Genomic DNA, 19,729 nt, shown 5'->3' on the forward strand with positions numbered 1-19,729 from the left:
GCAATCAAGAGTAGTAGAATGTGGTTATTGCGTGGTGCAGTTCATGCGTGACATCATATTGTCAAGGAGTACTTCTATCATACAGATAGTAAGCATAACAGTTATAAAACTAGCGTGTATATATACTTTTTTGTGAATGAAACTCATTTAGAACCACTTTATTGTCTACAGATGAAAGATTCACCCCGTGCTTACACACAAGATGACATTGATTGTATAAGGTCTGAGTGGGCTGAGTTTATAGGGAAGCACGTACATTGCGCTTAGGATAAGATATTTTCTCACACATTTTGTCATATATTTTGTCATATACTTTGTCACATATTTTATCACATATTTTGTCATATATTTTTTCATATATTTTGTCACATATTTTTGTGTTCGAGCTACCATAAAAAATACAGTGTTGGAGGAAAATACAACTGCCATGTTCAATATCAATGAGGTAAGGTTATCTTAGATATTACTAAAATGCAGTTTTTGAAGTTCATCAAATTATCTCCATTGATTTAGTATTTGTAACTTGAATACACTTTTTGCTAAGATGAGACACTCTATTTTACTTGCCAGGCGCTAAAAGTTGTTCTCAGCCTTCTACCTCAAATCCCAGCACTTCATAATCCATTTTTATTCAAAAGGTTGATTTTCTCTCTTTTTGTACTTTGTGCTAGTGCATCGTTCGATCAATTTTTTTACTTTTAGCCATTGATATGCTTGTAGGTGTTTTAGCTTTGAGTTTTGTTAAGTATGTGGGCTGAATTTTGTGTTTGAAATTATGTGTTGTTAAAGTGTGTAAGTAATTTAGCTAAGTATGTTGTTGATCATGAAGTGTTGTTGAAGTATGCATATAATTTAGCTTAGTTTGTGGGTTGAATTTAGCTAAGCTTAGAAGTTATTATTCTTGAAGTATGTATGTGCTTTATGTTGTTGATCATGAAGTGTTGTTGAAGTGTGTTGTTGATCATGAAGTGTTGCTGAAGTGTGTATGTAATTTAGGTAAGTTTGTGGGCTGAATTTAGCTAAGCTTAGAAGTTATTATTCTTAAAGTGTGTATGTGCTCTATGTTGTTGAAGTGTGTTGTTCATGTAACAACCCAACTTTCCGGACTAAGCTGAGGTCACTACCAAATACCAAAACTCGACCATTCAACATAAAATTTAAAACGGACCAGTTACGATTCATTAAAACATTAGAAACCTTACAAAAGACAGTTTCGGGCCCTATTTTAAATAAATCAAAAAGCCACAAAATATAAATATCAAGTCACCAGTTCAGAATCACAAGTCAAAATATTCTGACAAAATACATAGCGGAAGCGATAAGAAAACCAGACGCGTCCATATGGCCTTCACGCATCCTTCCTGCCTCTCGTCGGTCTGCCCCTCGCTGTGCCCCTACCTGAAAAGTTAAAGAAGAGAAAGGGTGAGTATAAACATACCCAGTAAGGGACCCACTACTGGGCCCGTTAGGGAACAACAGTTAACTTCCTATTCGGGGGTACCCTACATAACAGTCTAGTGGTTCCGTAGAACGCACATATCAGTCTAGTGCTCTCGAAGGATGCACATATCAGTCTAGTGCTCCCGAAGGATGCACATATCAGTCTAGTGCTCCCGAAGGATGCACACATCAGTCCAGTGCTCCCGAAGGACGCACCTATCAGTCTAGTGCAACCGAAGGATGCACTTATCCGTAAGGCACACTACCCCATAGACGAAGCTAACTGTTACCCCTCAGTCCATACTAAACTGTCTACATCAATCACATCCTAACGGCATTCATATTACAGTTTCGCCATAGGCTTTGTCAGTCAGATAGTATAGGTTTAAACGTCTACACCCTCAGCTGCTATACGCATCACCAATTCGCACACCAATAGGGAAAACCCTAGGTCCAATCGACTAACCAACCAAAACCGGACTCACTGTCCTTCCCCGTCCAAATTCCATGAACCACATCCAGACCAGTGTTTTACTACATACTGAACCGTAACTTCAAGGTCCATCAACATAAAATCTCAATCCGCAATTCGCAGTCACAGTATATTTACATCAGACAAATATAATAATAGTACTTAACAGTCAACACGCATACAGTTATTCAGTACAGTCACTAACGTGTAATCCCTTGTGGATTACTACGTTTTCAGTCTGGATTCGGGGTCCAGTAGTAGGAAAACCCTTACCTGATACTCGGTTATGCCCCTCGATCGAATCCACGCTCAACAGATCCACCTAGACGAAACACGAAGGTTTTAGTTGATGACTTTAGTAGAAGTCGTTTTAAAAAGGTCGGAAGCGACATCCGTTGACTTACCCAAGGAAAGGAGGACTACCTCCAAACAAGCCTACCGCGAGACCCGGGAACTCAAGCGTCAACTCTGTACTACCTTCAAAGGAGAAAAGTAGGGCCATATCTTATTCCAATATTCAAACTCTAATCGGATGTAGCAACATTAGGAAATTCATCGAAAACAATCCTTACCGAAGACTCACCGTGACCCGGAGCGGAGGAAGGAAGGCTTAGGTGGCTTGGTGAAACAAGGAGCTCGGCTCGCTTTGAAGGCGTTCGGCTCGGCTCGGCTTGGCCTCGGCTCGGCTCGGCTTGTGGCTCACTCGGCTCACGGCTCGGCTCAGTGCGGCTCGCGGCTCGGCTTACTCGGCTCGCTCGGCTCGGCTCGCTCGGCTCACGGCTCGGCTCAGTGCGGCTCGCGGCTCGGCTCACTCGGCTCACGGCTCGGCTCAGTGCGGCTCGCGGCTCGGCTCGGCTCACTCGGCTCCAGCCCGCGGCTTGCTCGAATCGGATCCATGGCTCGGGTCGGGTTTTCTTCTTCTTTTTTTTTTTTTTTTGCTCCGCCCGACAACGCTCGAGTGAGAGACGTCGACAGCGGACGTGGGTGGCTCTCCTCGGCGTTCAGTGCTGCGTCGGGAACACCGATTGAAGTGGAGCCGTCGACGGTGACAGAAACGGAGGAAGAGGGAGAGATATCGGCTGCCGGCGGATGGAAGCGAAACGGAAATGGATGGAGGCCGCGGCGGAACCGCTTTGACGTTCGTCGACAGAGGCGGAGACGAAGGCGGAAAAGAAAAACGGAGACGGAGAGGAAGAGAAAAACGGAGACGGAAGAGAAAGAGAAAAACGGAGACGGAAGGGAAGATGGTGAGGCGCGGCGTCGGGCGAGGAAGGGAGAGGAAAAAGAAGAAGAAGAAAAATCGGGGGGGGGGGGGGGTGGGCGGCGCGCGGGGGGTTAGGCTAGGGTTCTTTTTTTTTTTTTTTTTTTAAATATATATATATATATATATATATATATTAAAACCAAATAGATATAATTAATATTAAAATATTAATATTAAATAATTTAAAATAAATAATAATATATATTAAATAAAAATGATAATAATAATAACAATTTAAAATAAATCATTAACACAAATTAGTTATAATAATATTAAGTAATAATATTAATATTTATATTAAGTAAATAGTAAAAGGAAAAATATTAATATTAAAATTGAAATGACAATAATACCCAATACTAATAATATAATTAATATTATATTATTAAAATTCACTTAAAAAGCGAAAATTTTTACCTCGAGCTTCGGGGCGTTACAGTTCATCATGAAGTGAATGTGATGCATTTATGTGGTTGAATGTGTTGTCTTGTTCAATCATTTTTTTTCCTTTTCTTATCTTATTAGATTTTGCCACAATCCATTGGAGCAATGAAACCATATTTACCCCAATTCATTGATGTATAGGCTTTTTTGTAGGTTTGGTAGGAAATTGTTTTGTTTAAATGTAGTTATTTAAATAGTTTGTTTATACCAAAACACATTTGTACCAACAATTAAAGCAATATTACAAAGTGTGTTTCTTTCTATTAAAGCGTTCACCGTTTTTTCATATGTGACTGTATTGGTCTGTAATGGTATGTGTAATGGCAGGGCGACAAGAAATACAGGATTCAATAAGAAAGAGGGTTGTTGAAAACAGTGACTAAAAACACAAATATGACGTCTAAATTGAAAAATAAAACTGTCATCGAAAAAGTTTTATTGACATTTAATTAAAGTCATGGTAAGTTAAATAATGACAGTTAAAAAGTGTCATAAATCATAAATAATGACATTTAATATCGGTCATATAATATTAACAATGACAGTTATCCTCCGTCATAAAATGTAAACTATGACAGTTATCCTCCGTCATAAAATATAAACAATGATAGTTATTAATTGTCATCGAAAATAAATAATGATAGTTACAACATGTCATAAAATGTAAATTGTGATAGTTATTAACTGTCATCATAACTAAATAATGACAGTTATAATTTGTCATAAAATATTTCATTCGTGACATTTATTATATGTCATGAAAACCACATTTCGTGACAGTTTTTTACAACTGTCATAAAATACTTTCCATGACTCCTGCATCAATGACTGCAAAAAAACTATCACAAAATCTTTAATGACAGCATTTAACCGTCATTGTAGCCCCTTTTTCTACTAGTGTGTGTTTGCATCTCAAACATTTAATAATTGATTGAGATAAGTGAATGAACATCTTGTAGAATGTAGCTTATGTCTGAATAGCAAAGCTTCTAAATATGTATGAAATCATGTTTAAGATGATGAAATAATTAAACCCCAAATGGATGATATATTTACTATGAAATTTTATATTTCTCATTAATGAGACAATTTTTCAAGCATTAGGAAGAGAAATTAAGAAAATGTTGGAAAAATAAATTGAATGAAATGCATAAGTACTGTCTCATTTTGATCATCATACAGATTACTTTGAACTAGAAGTTCAAAAGATATCTCATTTGGAATAAAATGATATCAAATCAAATGTAGATGCATTTACAGAACATTTATAATTGTAAGAAAGTAACCGAGTTATAGTGGTTAAAAAGACACCATCTAAGAATGATATCCTAGTGCAAACAAGCTGTCAATACTACATGCTTGAAGCGTGATAGGCAAATGTGAATTCCAAAGAGAAAGATCCTTGAAGAAGAAATAGTCAATTAATGCTCAGTTAAGAATATAGATATTCTATAAGAAATCCTGAATATGAGTACTCATAAGAATCTTAAAGTAAATAAGGATAGTAAAGAGATCTTGATAAAATCATATGTTATGACAAGAAATGGAACCATACTGAAATAACTTGACAACATTTTTCCATACAATGCTGCTCACGATATTATTTATGAAAATAAGTAATATGTACTTAGACATATTGAACAATGTCGCGACTAACACATAAAGGATTGACTTATGTGAAAAGAAACAATTCAATCAAAATAAATTTATGTTTCAAATCGTGAGAACTAGTTAGACATTTAGAGAATGTCGAACATGAAGAACACACGTATTTCTAAGAAAAACAAATAGAAAGTGGGACAAGTTCCATAATAATTATCGCAAAGAACATATTCTGTGGATACAATACCATGAGATATCTAACATACCTTATTGTGTATGAAAAGCTTAATAGACACCTTATGGATGTAGTCATTATAGATTTATATGAATCTATTAATAATTCTATCCCTGAAGGATTAAAGATTCTAAAATTATACGATTCAATAATAAGAGAGCTATAAAATATTCAAGATGAATATCATCATCTCTTATTACATTTTTTTATATGAGGGTATAAAAATAACCCCTATTTGTCCATATGCTTTTAAAAGAAATCACAATTTGATGATTTGAGTAGAAACTTCTAAAGAGATTTCAAAGACAACATAATTTCTCTAGAAAGAATTTGAGATTATACGTTTTGTCTTAACTTGCAAATAAAGCATAAAGCAAATGAAATTGGACTAGTTATATCATTGAACTTTTCTAGGGTGGTTCATTCACTTGGCCATGTGAATATATATATATAGATATAGATATATCATTTGGTAATGATGAAGAACTTGAGGTCTTAAAGAACCATAATTTTGAGAAATAAGTGCACTTGTATATTTACTAGTTTATCCACTACTTTTTGTAATATCTTTAGTAATTTTGTTACATAAAAATAATATTTCTCCAAAAATATTGAAATAAAATTAAACTATGTTATGTTTAATTTAAAAATTATTAGCTCACAATAATTTATTTTAATAGATCTAATTAAACTATGTTATTTATCTAAGTCATGCGAGCTAGATTTTACATGAGTTACTTAGTACATATAGAAGATTTTTTATATTATGACAGCTTAAGAAATAGATTAGAACAACTACTTTAAATTATGTTGAGATATTGATGATGTACAAAACTAGCCAATAGTGTTCTTATGTGAAACAAAACATCAAATGATGACAACAATATTCAATAAAATTCTTCAAAAAACCACTTGGCAGACTTATCTACAAAGGCCTTACCATCTCCAACATTTGAAAAGCTTGAGCACAACATTGAAATGTGACAACTCGAAGAATTCAAGTGATGTACTCATGAGGGGAGTAAAAATACTGCATTTTTTCCTTAACTATGGTCTTCCAAGCAATGTTTTTAATGAGGCAAATATTAAAATATATAAAATGATGTACTCTTTTTACTTCACTAGTATTTTTTTCCACTGGATTTTTTCCTAGTAAGGTTTTAACGAGGCATTTATTTTATATATTATGGACATCTAAAAGGGGAGTATTATGAATATTATAAATTAAAGTTAAATATTATTAGATGTCTATAACCTCCTTAAGTTGCAAATTCATCAATTAACCTCTATATTAATCTTCATAACCTTCTTGTCCCCTATTTATGTTTGATTTTGTAACCATTATTCTCACAAACCTATAAATAGATGTTGTAGAGATCATTTATGTACACACCACAATTGAGTTCAATTGTCTTCTCTACTTCCTCTCTTCTCTATTCTTTTCATTGTGTTGTTTATATTCTTCTCTTTGGTTGTTTTTTTGTTCTTTATTTCATAACATCTTTTAATTAGTTAAACAATTTTTTCCCTATATAACTAGTGACAAATTTAAGAACAAGAAAAATACATACCCGCTTTAGAAATCCAATATACTCAAACGAGAAAATCTTTCCATCAAATCTAAGAATAAGTCAAGTGCTTGGGAGGCCAAAAGGTTAACCACCTGATCTTGTGAACACTCAATATGTCGAACTTTTCACATGTTCACATTCATACTGATCTTAAGAGTTTCCTCTATAAGAAGCTAACCATTATCTAGTTTTCTTCTTTAACTCTAATACTCTAATTAATTATTATTTTTTAATTAATTAATATATGTTGTTGCAATTCGATCTTCAATGCAAAAAATTATCCAAGTCCGATAAATAATGATGAAAGCAACGAGGAAGCAACTGAATGGATTGTTAAAAAGAACAAAGACTGCAAAACAGAAACTGGATTAGTGAAAGCCTGAGTCGCGGAACACGCTCTCTTTAAGACGTTTCGCAACTCTGCTCTGAATCGTGCAAACAGAATTATGTCTCGTCGTTCCTATGATAAAACAACCCTTTTTCTTCAATTAGTTTTGCACATAAACTAATTAGAACCGAAACACTAAAAAAAGAACAGCTTGAAAAACTTTTAAGATAATGAGAATTTGAGAGAAGATTGTTTGTTGTGTCTAGAAATGAAAACTGAGGGATGTATATATAGTGGTGAAGGATCAGTAACGGTCAAAAGCATTTAATTGTGAAACATCACAAATTTATTATAATAAAACTTTTAATGGTCAAAAAATTAATTTTGTAACGTTTAACGGTAAAAAATTAATTTTGTAACATTTAACGGTCAAATTAATTTTGTAACGCTTGACGGTCAATAAATTTTTCATCCAATAATCCCCCACTTGAAATTTTTTTAATATTAGTCCTGCACTTGAAAACTTTTAAAAACATTTTCATCGAGTAGTGTCTATCTCTATAATGTTGTGCTTAAGTAAAGGTGTCTGATGACTTGAACCTTTACGTAGTGACAATAGTTCAGCGTATTGTAAAGTAACTCGTAGTTTTGAACTTTACTTCTAACTCTATCGTATACATAGCATTATTTGAATGAAGTTCTAAAATAGCCCGTGCTTTATAGCCTTGCACGTATATCCCAGTTTAGTGAATGCTCTAGGAACCTGTCTACAATTCCATAGGAAACAGCCCTCACTTCCACATTCACAAAGGTGAATATATCAAAAGTACTCCTATAGCTAGGTATGCTACTTGTTATCAAGTATAGATTTCATTAAGAATAGAGTTCAGCCTCATCATATGCTTCAGGATGTCATACTAATCACTAAACCATAAGAATGACACTTTTAAATATTTAGCATAATTCTCGTTATACTACTTGTGATTAGTTATTACCCATTGAACTTGTTTCTTAGGATTTTCAGTCTTTCAAGTTAGGTTTACCTTACAATAATTCAAGTTTTAATAGGCTTGAGTCTCATTCTTTCTGATGTTTTAAAAACCTTTTCTCTAGCGAGTCCATTCGTCAAAGGATCAGCCAAGTTATCGTCAGACTGTACATAATCCACTATCACTGCACCAGTAGTGAGCAATTCTCTAATGGTACCATGCTTACAACGTATCTGTCGTCTTTTACCCTTCTAGTAATGATTTTGAACTTTTGCGATAGCTACAGTACTATCACAATGGATTAGTATGGCTGGTATCGATCTTTCCCATGTGGGAATCTCTGAGAGCAAGCTTCGAAGCCCAGCTTGCTTCTTCACTAGCAGCAGCTAGTGCTATCATCTCTGACTCCATCGTTGACTAGGCTAAGATTGTATGTTTCTTGGATTTCCAAGCCACTTGCAGCCTTTGAGTCATCTAAGAAGGAGTTCCAATCAACATTGCTGTAACCTTTAAGCACAACGGGAAACTTGTTATAATGTAATACTAGGTTTTGAGTTTTCTTAAGGTATCTCATTACTCTCTCTATTGCACTCCAGTGTTTTAGGCTGGGTCTGCTGGTAAACCTTCATAGTAATCCTATGGCATAAGCTATGTCGAGTCTAGTACAAGCAGCATACCTCAAACTACCTATGATACTAGCGTACTCGGATTGGTTAACAATGTCACCAGTGTTCTTAAATAATTTCGCACTAGAGTCATAAGGTGTACAAGCTGGTTTACTATTGAAGTAGTTGTACTTCTTTAAAATCTTTTCTATGTGATGAGATTGATATAAGAAAATTCCATTTTCAGTTCTTGTAATTTTGATGCCTAAGATAACATCAGCTTCACCTAGGTCTTTCATGTCAAAATTTGCACTTAACATAGATTTTACATCATTTATGACATGCAAGTTTGATCCAAAGATTAACATGTCCTCTACGTATAGGCATATAATAATACATAGCCTACCTTCAGTCTTATAGTAGATACATTTGTCACTTTTATTTACTTTGTATCCTTTTCACATGAGTAAGTAGTCAAACTTTTCGTGTTATTGCTTGGGAGATTGTTTTAGGCCATAGAGGGATTTATCTATAGTTTGCAAACTTTGGATTCATGGTCGTGAACTATGAAACGTTTAGGTTGTTCCATGTAAATCTCTTCTTCTAAATCACCGTTTAGGAAAGCAGTTTTAGCATCCGTCTGATGGATTAAGAGATTGTTCAGGGCAGCTATAGATATTAACACTCTAATAGAGGTGATTCTAGTGACTGGGGAAAAAGTATCAAAGAACTCTATGTTTTCCCTCTGCCTAAATCATTTTTCTGCTAATCTAGCCTTATACTTATCTATTGATCCATCAGGTTTGAGTTTCTTCCTTAAAACCCATTTGTAGCCTATAGCTTTACATCTAGGGGTAAGTCAACTACGTGCCAAGTTCTACTGGATTCAAGAGAGTCGAGTTCATCATTGATAGCTTCTTGCCATAAATGGGCATCTGCTAAGGATAATGCTTCTGTTAGATCTTTTGGATCTTCTAAGTTGTACATTTCGAAGTCTTCTCCAAAGTCTTTTACTGTTATAGCTCTCGTGCTTCTTCTAGGTTCAGGATCTACTTCCTTATCTTGGGTTTTTATTCTAATTGATGGTATACTACTGGAACTTGAGCCCCCACTAGTTTGACTATATAGCACTATTTCTAGATTTAAAAAAAGGAAATCTATCCTCGAAAATATCTATGTCATTCGATTCTATGATTACTTTGTTTTCTAAGTCATAGAACATATAGCCTTTACTATTTTCAGCGTATCCTATGAAAACACATTCGTATGCTCTACTTGCTAATTTCCTTCTTTTTGGATCAGGTATACTAACATAAGCTAGACAGTCGCACGTTCCAAGATAAGACAAGTTTGGTGTTTTATGTTTAAGGACTTGGTATGGTGAAGTTTTACGATTTGATTTAGAAATCCTATTAAGAACATAATTAACGGTCTTAATTATTTCACCCCACCAAGATGGTACTGCTCCTAAGTCAAGTAAGATAGCAACTACTAACTCAGTTAGAGTTCTATTCTTTTTTTTTTTGCTTTTCCATTCATTTCAGAAGAATAAGGCACAATAGTTTCATGTATTATTCATTTTGAGTTATAAAACTCATTGAAAGCAACTGAATCATATTCAGTTCCTCTATCACTACAAAGTCTCTTAATTCTTTTGTTAAACTGGTTCTCTATTTCAGTTACGAAGACTTTGAACATTTCATAGGCATCACTTTTATTTTTAAGCAGATAAATAAAAGTGTAGTCAGAACAGTCATCTATAAAGGTAATTACATACCTTTTACTGTTTCTAGTTAAAGTGCCATCAAATTCACATAAGTCGGAATGAATTAATTTTAAAGACTCTGTTACTCTAGTTACAGACTTATGCAAGGTTTTAGTTATCTTAACTTGACTACAAAATGTACATTTCTCAAAATCATGCAGAGATAACTTAGGTATAAGATTTAACCTACTCATGTTACTAATTAATCTTTTATTAACATGAAAAAGTCTAGCATGCCAAACGTTAAAAGAAGTCAACATGTAAGCAGAAGATGCAATCTTATTAATTACGAAATTCAATTTGAACATGCCATCAGTAGCATAACCCTTCACCACAAATACATTGCTTTTAGTGGTTTGTGCGAATCCAGCCTTGTTGAGGAGATATCCGGAGACCAAATTCTTTCGAATTTCTGGAGTATGTAGAACTTCCTTCAGCATAAGCGTCTTGTCGAATGTGAATTTTAGTTCTACTTCTCCAATACCGGCCACCCTGGTTGTGTGATGATCTCCTAAAAGGATATTCTTATCCTTAACTTCATCATATTTTCTAAAAAACTAAGGTTGTGGCAGACATGGTGGGATGCACCAGTGTCTAGCCACCAACCTTCAAACCCCCCAATCACATTAACGTAAGATATCATAGCTACTAATTCATATTCTATCAGGTTTGCCTGCGCAGCAGGATGACTTCTGTTTCTATAATTTCTAGCTAAATGATCAGGCTTATTACAAGTGTAACAAACAATTTGTATCGTACTTCTGAATTGTGGGTTGTTTTGTTTGTTGGATGGTCGTTTCATCTTGTTCCCTTTCGGCTTCAGACCTGGTTTCAAAACTGCAGTGGGCTTCTTTCTGGGGATAATATTCACCTCTTCTTTCTTATCAGGCTTCCTTGCTTCCTCCTCTATTCTTAGCCTCGTGATTAGACTTTCCAGTGAGAACTCCTTGGTTTTGTGCCTTAGGGTGTTCTTGAAATCCTTCCACAATTGAGATAATTTATCAATAATAACAACAACTTGAAATTAATCATCGAGTGGCATACCTTCACTAATAATCTCATGGGGTATTTTCTAGATTTCATGTGACTGTGCCTCCATGGATTTGTCATCAGTCATTTGATATCTCAGTTATCGGCTGACAACGTACTTCTTCGACCCCGCTTCCTCAGTATCGTACTTCTTTTGTAGCGCATCCCACACTTCTTTTGCAATAGTCATGGTACTATAATAATCATATAGTTCATCAGTAAGACCATTAAGAATTAGGTTCTTATAGATCAAGTCAGTTTTTGTTTCAGGTGGCGAGGTTCTTTAGTTGTTCTTCTGTAGGATCTTTTTCTGAAACCTTTGGCTTTTCAGTAGTACAAGCAGTGGCCACCTTCTTCAGCATAAGGAAAAATAACATCTTTTATTTCCACCTTTTGAAGTGTGCTTCAAAACGGAATGGACAGTTGAGATCAGAAGACATCAAGTCGGATTGGATTGGTCCAGCCGTCACAGTAAAAAAGAATTTCGTCTTAAAATTGCTGTTGCACTTTGGTCTTCAATGCAAAAAATCATCCAAGTCCGGCAAATAATGATGAAAGAAACAAGGCAGCAACTGAACGGATTGTTAAAAAAAACAAAGACTGCAAAACAGAAACTGGATTAGTGAAAGCCTGAGTCGCGGAGCACGCTCTCTTTAAGACGTTTCGCGACTCTGCTCTGAATCGTGCAAACAGAATTATGCCTCGTTGTCCCCAGGATAAAATAGCCCTTTTTCGTTAATTAGTTTTGCACAGAAACTAATTGGAACAGAAACACTACAAAAATAACAGCTCGAAAAACTTTTAAGAGAATAAGAATTTGAGAGAAAATTGTTTGTTGTGTCTAGAAATGAAAACTAAGGGATGTATACATAGTGGTGGAGGATCAGTAACGGTCACAAGAATTTAATTGTGAAACATCACAAATTTATTATAATAAAACTTTTAAAGGTAAAAAAATTAATTTTGTAACATTTAGGGGTCAAATTAATTTTGTAATGCTTAACGGTTAATAAATTTTTCATCCAATAATATAACAATATATGAAAATAATTATAAATTTAATTTATGAATACATCAATTGCTTTTTTAATTTAATTAAATAGTTACTTAATTCAAATATTTTATATACAAGGTAAAAGAAACTCATATATTTAACTTTGATAAGTCATCAATTAATTATCTTCCAGATTCAAACACATATATTATTTAAGAATACACATCTGAATAAATTTAATATTGTTGTGGAGAGGAGTTTGAGATTTTTTTCCAAAAGGTATTGTAATAAAATTTGGAGTAGGAGATTTGAACCTAGAATATCCTGTCTTCATATACAACCATGTATCAGTTGAGCTCAGCTCATGTTTGCCATAAGATCGAGATTTCAAATTTTGACAAAATAGAAAGTAAAAGAGAAAAAGAAAAAGAAAAGGAATCTCAACAAAGAAAAAACAAAAGAAAAGAGAAAAGAGGTTGAGATCTCAACACTTGACAAAGTTAGAAAAAAAATTGTTGAATCCCCGAAATTCTCAACTTCCTTCAATTTTTTTCTTTAATTTGAATGGTTTCTTAATTTTAAGTTAATTTTTATAAACGTAACAAAACACGATAAAATTTAGGATGCATGTAACAAAAATCAAAAGTCCATTGATAAAATATTTTGGTAATTTTTAGATTTGCCTCCAGATATTGCAGACTCTTCTTTTTCTTATTTTTTGTGATTTATTCATATTCTCTTCTCATATTTCTTCATCTCCTCTTACAGATTTTATTTCTTCTAATTTTGAACAATTTATTCTTCTATTTAAATCTCATAGTTCATCTTTATTGTTTTTTGTCATTGTTTTTTGTGAGATTTTTTTAAGGTACTTCATCTTCCTCACATACGAAAATCAAGATCATTTATATATCAACATTTTGACAAGATATAAACAGTCGTTTACAATGGTCAACATTATCATTTAAATTTGAAGCCTTTTTCCCATCTTTTAAAAATATCTAAATAATCGTGTTGACATGATTTAAATGATTGCTTACAATAGTCAACACGATCGTTTAGTATGGTCTATACGATCGTTTAGATCTAAAACAGTCATTTTCGCATCGTTTAAAAGGAACTATACAATCGTGTGGATATAATCGTTTACCATAGTCAACGCGATCATTTAGCATGGTCAACATGATTGTTTAAAATTGAATCATTTTTTCTATCGTTAACAAGAACTACATGATTGTGTATCAAGTCCTACACAGTAGTACACGATCGTTTAGAAGAATATTACTCACGCCCGCGTGTGGTCGATTAATCGCGTGTTGACTGAGGTATTTTTGGTATTTTCTGTTGTGGGCTTTTTTCGTTTTTGAAATTGTTCTATAGAATGTAAATATTTTACCGATTTGTTATATTTTTTAAAAAAACCTCTCATTTTTATAATATCAATTTTTTTAGTATTAGATTTTTATTTTTAAAAGTTTTTTTTTGAAAAATTTTATAATATGAGCTTTCCATATTAGTAAAATATTATAGTGTTTTTTATTTTATTTTATACCAAATTAATCTGAATGAATTTTTTATAAATTTTAAATGTTTAATTTTTTTATTGTTTAAGTCGATGTTGATTAATTTTTTTTATAAACAATGTAGTTTTTATTTTTTTTTTCAAAAAAATTAGTAATTTAAGTTTGATGTTTATTATTTTTGTTGAGTGTTTTTTTATTATATTGTTTTTGACTAACAGAGAAATTGTTATGAATTAAAAAAAACTATATTTAACAAGTATCTATATATACAGCAAAATAACTTAAATGGAAAATTAAATTTGCTACATTTTTTAAATACTTTTAATTCTTTTGTTGTTTTTTAAAATGCCCATTTTTAATACAGTTTTGATAATTTTAGTTAGTTTTTAAAGAGCGTCAGTACATCATTGATCAATGTATGTGAGTTTAATTATTAAAAAGTACATAGTAAAATAAGTATAAATGAAGGTACATTTTTACTAGTATTAAATGAAATAATAAAAGAATTAATTTTTCACCAATTATGAAATAAACCCACGTATATTGATCAACGACATTTACTTTAAATCCAAACATGAAAATATTTATGACCCGTATAGCAAAAAATTAAAATTTTACGAAGTCGATAAAATATTTTAAAAAATTATAGATTTGTTCTTAATATTGCGGATAATTCGTCACTTATCTTTCTTCTTCTTCGTTGCGATTTCTTTATCTTTTATTCCATATTTTTTCAGCTCCTCTTCTAGACTTTCTTTTTTATATTTTAAAACAATTTATTCTTTTGTTTAAATCTCCTATTCCATATTCACCATTTTTCGGTAAAATTCTTTGGAGCTACTTCATCTTTCTCCTACTTCATCTTCCTCACATTCAAGAATATCAAAATTATTTAAATATCACTGTGCCATGATCTAAACAATCATTAAACATTATCAACACAATCGTTTAATATGATCAATACGATCATTTAGATTTGAAGCCATTTTCTTATTGCCTAAAAAGAACTTCACTATCGTGTGGATATTATTTAAATGATCACTTACTATAGTGAACGCGATCGTTTAAATTTGAAGTATTTTTCTCATTGTTTAAAAGAACTACACGATTGTGTTGATACTACCTACATGACTGTGTATCATTATCTACACAATCGTGTATATCATGATCATTTAGAAGAAAATTACATAGACAAGTGTAGTCGATTAATTGCGCATTGGTTAAGGCATTTTTTTTTGTATTTTCCATTGTGGGCCTATGGGCTTTTTTTATTTTTAGAATTGTTCTATACGACGTAGATATTTTTTCGGTTTGTTATATTTTTAAACAAAATCTTTTAAAATATAACAAAAAAAGAAGCTATTTAAAAAAATTTAGCAAATTCCATTAAAGTCTAGCCGTCTTTTTTAAGTGTTTTTTTTTTTGTTATATTTTCTAAAAATTAAATTGGGGAGGAAGTTGAGGATTTGGGGATTCAAGATTCAACAACTCTTTTTTACCTCTCTCTCTTCTTATTCTTCTTCTTGTTTTTTTTTTTCTTTTTTTTTTTTTATTTTATCTTTTCTTTTGACATTGTGGAGGGTTGAAATCTGAGCTTCCAACCAAATCAAAACTATAATATTATGGAAGAAAAGATGACACTCAATCTTTATAATTCTTTTTATTTAATTATATGTCACTAAACAATGTCGTGGATAATAATTTTGTTCTAATATTCCGTTTTCAAATTTTCAGTTGACTATACAAATGTTCGGTTTAAAATTTAGAAAGTTTTCAAAAATATATAAACACGTTTCAGAAATTTTTCATTTAGTTTTGAAATTTGTACGAAGTCTTTCCATATATAGCAAAATGACCACCTTGTTTACAAATATAATATTGTCAGATCTTGATCGTGTTTTGGACCATGAGTTGAAGGCGCACGGTGAGAATAAGTGACTGAAAGTGTTGCAATGTAGTTGAGTAAGGCATTTTACCTATGCGATAACAAAAATCTATGTGTTGAGATGTGAGACAATGTGATTTTCCTTCACCTCGAGGTAATTGATATCATACTCACTTATTAAGGTCGGCGTTCTTATTTGACCTTGTCGTCCAGTTCATTTAAGTTAAAGAGGTGGTAGAAGCCGCTTAGTGTTTTGATATTGGATTATATATCCTCACTGTCGCCACGTACCCGAGACGACGCGAAGCGGCCGACATCCATAAAAAGGTTTAATTTTTTTAAAATAAAAGATGAGTCGCCACCAATCTTTTTTACGGTGTGATTGGACACCGAAATAAAGTGAATCATTTTAAATAAAATAAAAACTGGTCTACGAAAAAATTAGAGTTGAGTTCGGGAGTCATTTGTGTACGGGGAAGATGTTAGCACCCCATAACACCCGTTTTAGAAAACGGTGGCCAAATTTAATGTCTTGAATAAAATTTATTTTTTTTAAAAAAACTATGTCTTATTTCATTGCTCACCACTCCAATATTTGGAGCAATGATCCCATAAAATAACTGAGATACACCCATTAATTAGACTATATTGGGGGAAAATCCCTCACCTTATGAGAATGAGAAATTGTTACAATTTCTCAAATTCTATCATAGACTTCTTCGAATAAAGTTCTTTTTTAAAAATTGATTAAATATAACTTCTCTTGGGATCAAATATCTGACTCCCAAATATATTGATCCCTCACCTCAAGAATCTAGAAATAACGGACACCCAGAAATTTCTAGATTTCATCGTAGGATTTTTTTATCGAAATCGGTGTGATTATAAAAAAATGTAGATTAGGAAACCTTATGAAATATCTATTTAATTTTGAGTTTTAAAATAAATAATTTTAAAGGAGAAAAAAATTAAAAAAAAATTCAAAATTAAATACAATTATGGTTAAAAGTATTTTAAAATTTTCAAGAAATTTTTAATGAAAGTCAAATAGAAATAACAAATATACCACACAATAAATTAGGCAAATAATTTAGGATATCAAGTATGCATATACTAAATATAACAATAATAATAATAAAAAAAAAGTTAAAAGAAAAGGAAAAGAAAAGATACATAATAACGATAAAGAAAATAAGAGGAAAAAATAAAAAAAATAACTAAATGAAATAATAAACAAATGAATATGTAAAAAAGAAATTAAATAAATGAAGAAAGGAGGACACAGGAATGATAGTAAGTTAAAATTGATAAAAAAAATTATAAAAGAAAATAATGATAATGGTATAAGATTAAAAATAACAAAAAGTTTTTAAAAAATCATAAATATAAAAAAACTAAATAAATAAATAAATAAAGTTATATATAGAAAATAAAAAAACAAACCAAAGGTTAAATATATATATATATAATAATAAAATAATAATAATAATGATAAAATTACAAATAAAATTAAATTTAAATTGCATGTACCAGCGAGAAGCCGGACCGACTAAGCTGTCTTGGAAGCAATGAATCAACAATTTATCATCATGAGCATAAGCTGACATTTTTCGATAGTACATAACTAGATGACTTTTTGGGCACGTGGTTCCATTGTACTTCTCAAAATCTGGAGTCTTGAATTTGGGAGGGATCACCACATCTGATATCAAGCATAGTTGTGTTGAGTCGATACTCCCATACATGTCTGCACCTTCAATGGAGCGTAATCTTTTTTCTAGAAATTCCAGTCTTTTTCTACTACCCTGCTCTTCTGAAAATTTCTTACCACTTTCTGTAATTGGAGTAGACATTGGATCGCTCACATGGTTTTCCTGTTGGGTGATCGAATTAGGATTTTGTGTAGAATAAGTCATGCAAGGACTAGACGACTTTTGGGAGTAAAACCTGAAGGGTATGCAGGCATGTCTTCTAGCACCTGGTTCAGATCTACTTCCACTTGTGATGAAATCCCCGCAACACTCTTTCCTCTTCTAGTAGTGAGCAGTTCTAAGATCTTTGCCAATTGATCTTTCAATCCTTCAACGTCTTGACGAACTGCTTGAACCTGATCATTGGTTTGCTCATCCATTATTCGAGCCTTTCTTCTTGTCCAATATGGATACCGAGGAGGTGAATTGAGCTATTTTGCAAGTTTTGGCTTTAATCTTTTCCAAAAAGAGAATAATGATTCAATTAGGATGAGTCTAGATGTAAATGCTAAATGTGAGAAAGAAAACCATCAAATAATGCAATGGCTCAAACAAACTTAGTAAAGTTAATGCTAGTATCCTATCTGACACAGGCCCTCAAAATTGTGTATAGTCACACTTGATCATACAACCAAATTGAGTGAGAATTTTTCGTGTGCTTGCACAGGAGCAACAACTCCTTGAAGGTCAAACACTACTACATCCTTGAATCTAATCCTATAGGTACAACCCGGGTAGAGGGCTTGTGCTAGTGTATGAGAATAACATAATAAGACAAAAAAATTAAAATTCTAAAATATATGAATTAACATGATATGAGAATCATAATGAGTGAAGCTGAATATAAGTCCTAAAAGATAAAAGATCCTCAATTTGACCACAACCGTCACATGTGATTGTATGACCAAATTGAGTGAGAATTTTTCGTGTGCCTGCACGGAAGCATAAGCTCCTCGAAGGTCAACACTACTCCATCATCGTTTCTAATTCTATAGGGTAGAGCCCGGGCAGGAGGCTTGTGGTTGTGTGTGAAACAATAATAAACAACACACTAAAAGGAAAATAAAACAATAAATAAATAAATATACAATATCAAGACAAAAGAAAATTAAGGCCAAACTCTCAAGGTGGAACCTCATGTCCCCAGTGGAGTCGCCAAGCTGTCGCCACGTACCCGAGACGACGCGAAGCGGCCGACATCCTTAAAAAGGTTTAATTTTTTTGAAAAAAAAGAGTCGCCACCAATCTTTTTTCCGGTGTGATTGGACACCGAAATAAAGTGAATCATTTTAAATAAAATAAAAACTTGTCTACGAAAAAATTAGAGTTGAGTTCGGGAGTCATTTGTGTACGGAGAAGGTGTTAGCACCCCATAACACCCGTTTTAGAAAACGATGGCCAAATTTAATGTCTTGAATAAAATTTATTTTTTTTTAAAAGAACTATGTCTTATTTCATTGCTCACCACTCCAATATTTGGAGCAATGATCCCATAAAATAACTGGGATACACCCATTAATTAGACTATATTGGGGAAAAATTCCTCACCTTAAGAGAATGAGAAATTGTTACAATTTCTCAAATTCTATCATAGGCTAGTCTTCAAATAAAGTTCTTTTTAAAAATTGATTAAACATAATTTCTCTTGGGATCAAATCTCGGACTCCCAAAGATATTGATCCCTCACCTCAAGAATCTAGAAATAACGGACTCCCATAAATTTCTAAATTCCATCGTAGAATTTTTTTTATCGAAATCGGCGTGATTATAAAAAAATGTAGATTAGGAAACCTTACAAAATATCTATTTAATTTTAAGTTTTAAAACAAATA

This window comes from Cucumis melo, chromosome 3 (assembly GCF_025177605.1).
Source record: "Cucumis melo cultivar AY chromosome 3, USDA_Cmelo_AY_1.0, whole genome shotgun sequence".
Lineage (NCBI taxonomy): Eukaryota > Viridiplantae > Streptophyta > Magnoliopsida > Cucurbitales > Cucurbitaceae > Cucumis > Cucumis melo.